This window comes from Euprymna scolopes, chromosome 13 (assembly GCF_053919585.1).
Source record: "Euprymna scolopes isolate OS-2025 chromosome 13, ASM5391958v1, whole genome shotgun sequence".
NCBI classification, from domain to species: Eukaryota; Metazoa; Mollusca; class Cephalopoda; order Sepiida; family Sepiolidae; genus Euprymna; species Euprymna scolopes.
In genome coordinates, this window is record NC_136494.1 from 144831600 (window position 1) to 144837610 (window position 6011).

The window sequence follows — 6011 nt, forward strand, 5'->3', positions numbered from 1 at the left end:
ATATCTGAGAAAATTGACCACATCCTGTCTGCTCATCCTTCGGCTAACATTCACATTTGCGGTGACTTCAATGTCCATAATGTGGAATTGCTGATCAACTCAAATAAAACCGATAACGAGGGGAGGTTTTGTCATGATTTTGCGATTGCCTATGACCTCACTCAGATTGTTCACGAACCAACCCATGTGCCCGATACACCTGGTCAATATGCAAGCCTCCTAGACCTTTTCCTCACAACTTCCCCTGAGCTGTGTTCATGTTCTGTTCTATCTCCTCTGGGATCCTCTGACCACTCTGTTGTAGCAGTTAAGATAAAAATGAAATGTAATAAGTCTTCAGACGTACCTTGAATGTGCTGCTGCCATCGCGCACAGAAATCACTTTTTCCATCGCTACCAACGTAATAGATGTACTGAGACTAAAGCTGCTTTCCGGACTGCCAGCAACCACTGTAAAAGAGTAATAAAACATGCAAGAGAGCTATATGCTCAGTCTGTTAAATACAAAGTAGCTGATCTGCGGCTTGGTTCTCACCAGTTCTGGCAAATAGCAAACAGGATCTTGAACAGAAGCGTGCGTTCTATCCCTACTATCATCAATGGACCTGAGGTCATCTCGTCAGCATCAGACAAGGCCAGACTATTTTCCAAGAACTTTGCAGCTAATTCTACCCTATGCGACAATGACCATCAACTCCCCGTATTTCCTCCAATAACAGACAACACGCTATGCAACATACAAATTCCGTGCGTGAGGTCGCCAAGCTAATCAAGAACCTTGATTCCAGTAAAGCAACTGGCCCTGATGGCATTCCAGTTATAGTGCTGAAAAAGCTGTTTAAGCGTTGCCTTAAGGAGAAGTGCTTTCTAACACCCTGGAAAACCTCATCAGTATGCCCTGTATTTAAGAATTCAGGTGAAAAGTCATCTCCCTCTCAGTACAGACCAATAAATCTCCTGTGTGTCATGAGTAAGTTGTTGGAATCCATATTAAATAAAGAAGTAGTCAACCACCTCAACAGAAACAACCTTCTTAGTGACATGCAATATGGTTTCCGCTCTGCAAGATCTACAGCAGATGTGCTAACGGTTATATCACACAGGATTAGTGAATCTCTCGACAAAGGTTTCCTTTCCAGGGCAATTGCTCTTGACATATCGAAGACCTTCGATAAGGTATGGCATAAGGGCCTACTTCATAAGATTTTCAGCTACGGTATTACTGGAAATGTTTTCTCAATCATTAAATCATTTCTCTCCGATAGGTTCATAAGAGTAGTGGTTGATGAGCAGAAATCAGAGGCCCACAGTATTAATGCTGGAGTCCCTCAGGGGTCAATCCTGGGTCCAACTCTCTTCCTTATTTACATTAATGATCTCCCAAAAACATTTTTTTTTTTTTAAAATTTTTTTATTACATTTTCACCCCAAACAAGGCACATTGCCACTCAGGTGTAGGGGGCTACTATCAGGGACAGCAACTACTGGGGCACTATGTAGGGATTTGGGAAGCAAGATGTCGGTTCATGTTGCACTTGAACTTCTGCATGTCAGTACAGTTAGGGAAGCAGGATCCTGGAATGGAATTCCAGGGTCTAGCGGTTCTGGGGAAGAAACTACTGGAGTAGAAAGATCTTTTACATCTAGGGATCTCTACTGTGTGGGGGTGGGATTTAGCTGCCTGTCGGGTTTGTCGAGGGTGTCTGCGTCGTGGGGGCACAAGTGTCTGCAGTTCGTCAGAGCATTCACCATTAAAATACTTGTAGAACAGGCAGAGGGATGCAACGTTTCGTCGATGGGACAGAGGCTGAAGCTTAGATGCCAGTTCAAGGCCTATCAGATTGGCGACTCTTTTTTGAACCTTGTCTAGGAGTGAGAGACTAGTAGTAGACGCACCAGCCCAGATGTGACAACAATACTCCATACATGGGCGAATGGTGGCCTTATAGATATACAGGATACTTTCAGGTGTCAGTAGTTTTCTAGCACGGTAGAGAGAGCCTACCTTTTTTGCAGCGGCCCTAGCAATGTTTTCAATATAATTGTTCCAGCTCATGTTTCCTGTGAACGTTAGGCCAAGGAGTTTGAAAGATGTACTCTCAGACAGGGAGTCACTGGCCATTGCTATTGGTGGCAGAGAAGGTTTCTTGTAGTTATTGAAGGAAACCAGTTTAGTCTTGGCAGCATTGAATGTGACCATCCATTTATGTCCCCATTCCACTACAGATTGGAGGACATCCTCTAGTGTTTTTGCCATTTCTTTAGATATGTGTTCATTTGTTTTCCTGTCATGCCTTTTATAGAGTGTAGTGTCATCAGCATATATACCCATCTCAGAGGCAGTTTTGTCGGGGAGATCATTAATAAATATCAGGAACAATAGAGGTCCAAGAATAGACCCCTGAGGCACTCCCGCATTTATATCACACTGTTTAGATGTTCGACCGTTGAGGACAACCTGGATTTTTCTCTTATCTAAGAAGGATTTAATTATGCTAAGTATTCTACCAGTGATACCGTATGATTTAATTTTCCTGAGGAGACCCTTGTGCCATACCCTGTCAAAAGCCTTAGATATATCTAGAGCTACCGCTCTGCCCTCCCCCGCTTTGTCCAGTGAATGGTATATACGTTCAGAGATTACAGTGAGGATGTCAGTTGATGAATGGGCTTGTCTAAATCCATATTGTTTGTCAGTCAGAAGTTTAGCATCTGTAAGGTGCCGGACTAGAGCATGGTTAATTATGGTCTCAAATATTTTGGCGAAAAGTGGGACGAGGCTAATGGAATATTGGTACCACAGAAGCGGTTTTCCAACAGCCCGGAAAGCATGATTCATTAAGGCATTTGTTGTAACTTAAATCATTCGTTGACATCTATGCTAATGACACGACCATCTATGGCAACACATCAAACGCCGTAAATGAAAATGTTCTCTGATTCTTTCTCTCTCCTCTGATCTTGAGCATGTGGTACAATGGGGGAAGAGATGGCTGGTCACTTTTAATGCATCCAAAACCAAACTCTTATCTTTACATCATCAACGCTCTGATCCCCATCTGGCATCAATTGAAATGGATGGCTCTCGTCTTGGAGAGGCTCCATGTTTTGACAAGCTTCTGAGTTTGACATTTACTCCTGATCTAAAATGGAACACGTACATCAAATCTGTTGCTAGGAACGCTGGGAAAATGGTGGGATCCTTCTACCGCTCCAGAAGACATCTCACTACTGATGCAATTCTCTATCTTTATAAAAACCAAGTACGTCCAAAGATGGAGTACTGCTGTCACATCCGGGCAGGAGCTGCTAAAAACAGCCTATCCTGCCTTGGCAGAGTATAAAATAGACTTCATGGTTTAGTGGGGGATGCCCTTTTCTCTTCCCTGCAACCTCTCTCCCACAGAAGAGACGTTGCAAGCCTGTCTTTGTTTTATTGCTATTTCCATGGCAGGTGCTCGTCTGAGCTCCAATCCCTTGTCCCCACTTCTTTCACGAGAAACACCCGTCTGGCTGAAACTACTGTCAATAATTTTCCCCACTCTTTATCTGTGCCTAAATCCAAACGTAGATTCCATGAGCAAAGCTTCTTTCTTAGAACTGCACGCCAGTGGAACTCTCTGCCGCTTGCCTGTTTCCCACCTGACTACAACTTGGACGTCTTCAAGTCCAACATAAACAAACTCCTGACAAACCGCCTCCTTAAGTAAGACACTCTATCAAAACCCCCAATACTAATGATTACTACAATACTATCTCATTGATTACTGTACACACAATAACCCTTATCCCTGAGTGGCCTTCGGGCCTTGATAAGTGGTGACCCCCATGTAAACACACACACACAAACACACACACACACACACACACACACACACATATATATATATATATATATGTATTTCTTTTCAAGGGAAATAAGGTAAAAAAAAACCGATAAAAGTGCTCGATATGTTAATAGAGCGGTATATAATTTTTTAATTTTTTATTGAGCCCATAATAAATTTACATTATTGTTTCCATTGGACTTTCACCCCAAGAGATGGGGTAGAGTACCAATTTCATCGGAATTTATAGGTGGACTGAAATTTAAACTTACAGAAATGGATATAAAGTTATTGGGGGGGGGGTTATTAAATAGAGGGGAGGTCGTGTGGTAGTGTGAGGAGGTTTTATAGTAGAATTTCAGTTGTGAAGAGACGCTAACGAGCTTCTATTAGGTACTTTTTGAAAAAAGAAAAAAGAAAGAAAGAAAAGTAGCTGTTAAATTTTGAAAATACTTAGGGGGGAGTGGTGGGAGTAGAGGTTTTTAGCGTCATGGTATCTGTTGTTGTGTAAGAGGGAGTGGGAGTAAGTGATCAGTAGCTACTGTGGCAGTTAGTAACTATTGTCACCATGGCAACGTGATTTTTATGACGACGCCGGATTTTTGATTTTTTGGAGGTTCTATTGATATCTTCTTAAAATTAAAACATATAATTATACCGTTCGAGATGGATGCGGATGCTGGGGGGGGAGGTATGAAGGGAGGGGGGGGTTCGACATATACCTGGGGGGAGAGAGGAGGAGGGGGGAAGATATTTAGTGCGGATTAAAGTTGATTATTGATGGTAGTAAGGTAGAGAGGAGGAGGGGGGGAAGATATTTAATGCGGATTAAAATTGATTATTGATGGTAGTAAGAGGGTGGGAAGTAGGGGAGGGTCGATATAGACGGGAGGGGAGGGGGGGGAAGTGCAGTTAATGCATTATTTACATTTTGTAGACGTTGTTATTAAGGATATATGTTGAAAAAAAAAGAGAAGGGGGGCAGGTTCGGATAATATAGATAGGTGGGCGGATTGAGGATTATTGTTGATGATAGTAAAGATGGGGATTATTAGTTAAGGATGGGGGGGCGACATAGACCGGGGGGCGGGAGTGCAATTAATTTTGTAGATGTTGTTATTAAGGATAATATATGTTGAGAGAAGAAGAGAAAAAAGGGAAGGGGGCAGGTGATAATATAGATAGTTAGGCGGATTTAGGATGATTATTGATGATAGTAAAGATGGGAAAAATAGAATTATTGGTTAATGAGTCGGATAATATTAATTGGTGAGGTTATTAGATGTATGTAACTAGGTTAATGGGCGTTAGAGGTGAGGGTGGATAATTAAGTAGGAAAGTAGTAGGTAAAGGTTATTGGTTGTATCCAAGAGGTAGTGGGTAGGGTATTTCTGTTATGTTAGTTTTTATATTTGGAATGGAGTAAAATTACTAAGGAGATATTGTTTGTAGTGTTTGCAATTTATTGATGTTTCGTATTTTTTATTTAAAAGTTTATCCTTATCTTTAAAATTTGTGATAAATAATTTTTCATATAAACAAAGATGACATGGGGAGTTAATTGATTTGCAAGTGCTGTTTTTTTTTAGGATTTCCCAGGTGATAGTTGGGGTGAGTTGGCTTCTGGTTAGCTGTAGGTAGTGGTTGGTGAGGGAAGTTTTGTTTGGGTGATTAGGGTTGTTTATGGAGCATTTGTGGACCCTGAATCTTTCCTTAAAGGGGGTACTTGAGATGCCTATATAGAATTTTTTATTATTAGGATCTTCTGTGGGAGTAATAGTTGCTTTATATACTACGTTTGTTGTTAGGCAGTTTTGTTGGAGTGGGCATCTGGATTTAATATGCCCCCAAACTCAGTACATATGAACCACTTTGACGCCTTATGGACAAGGAATCTGTGTTTGACGACTACCACAACATGGAACAGCATTCAATAAGATCAAACAGTTCATCACCGAATCCCCTATTCTTCACTACTATGATGTCAGCAAGGAGGTCTCACTTGAATGTGACTTCAGAAGTTGGCCTGGTCTTAACACAGGATGGACACCCCATTGCAGATACATCCCTGGCACTTACAAAAACTGAGCAAAACTATGCCCAGTTTGAGAAAGATTGCCTTGTCATCGTTTTCATTGCAGGGCGATTTGAACAATATATCTTGTCATCGTTTTCATTGCAGGG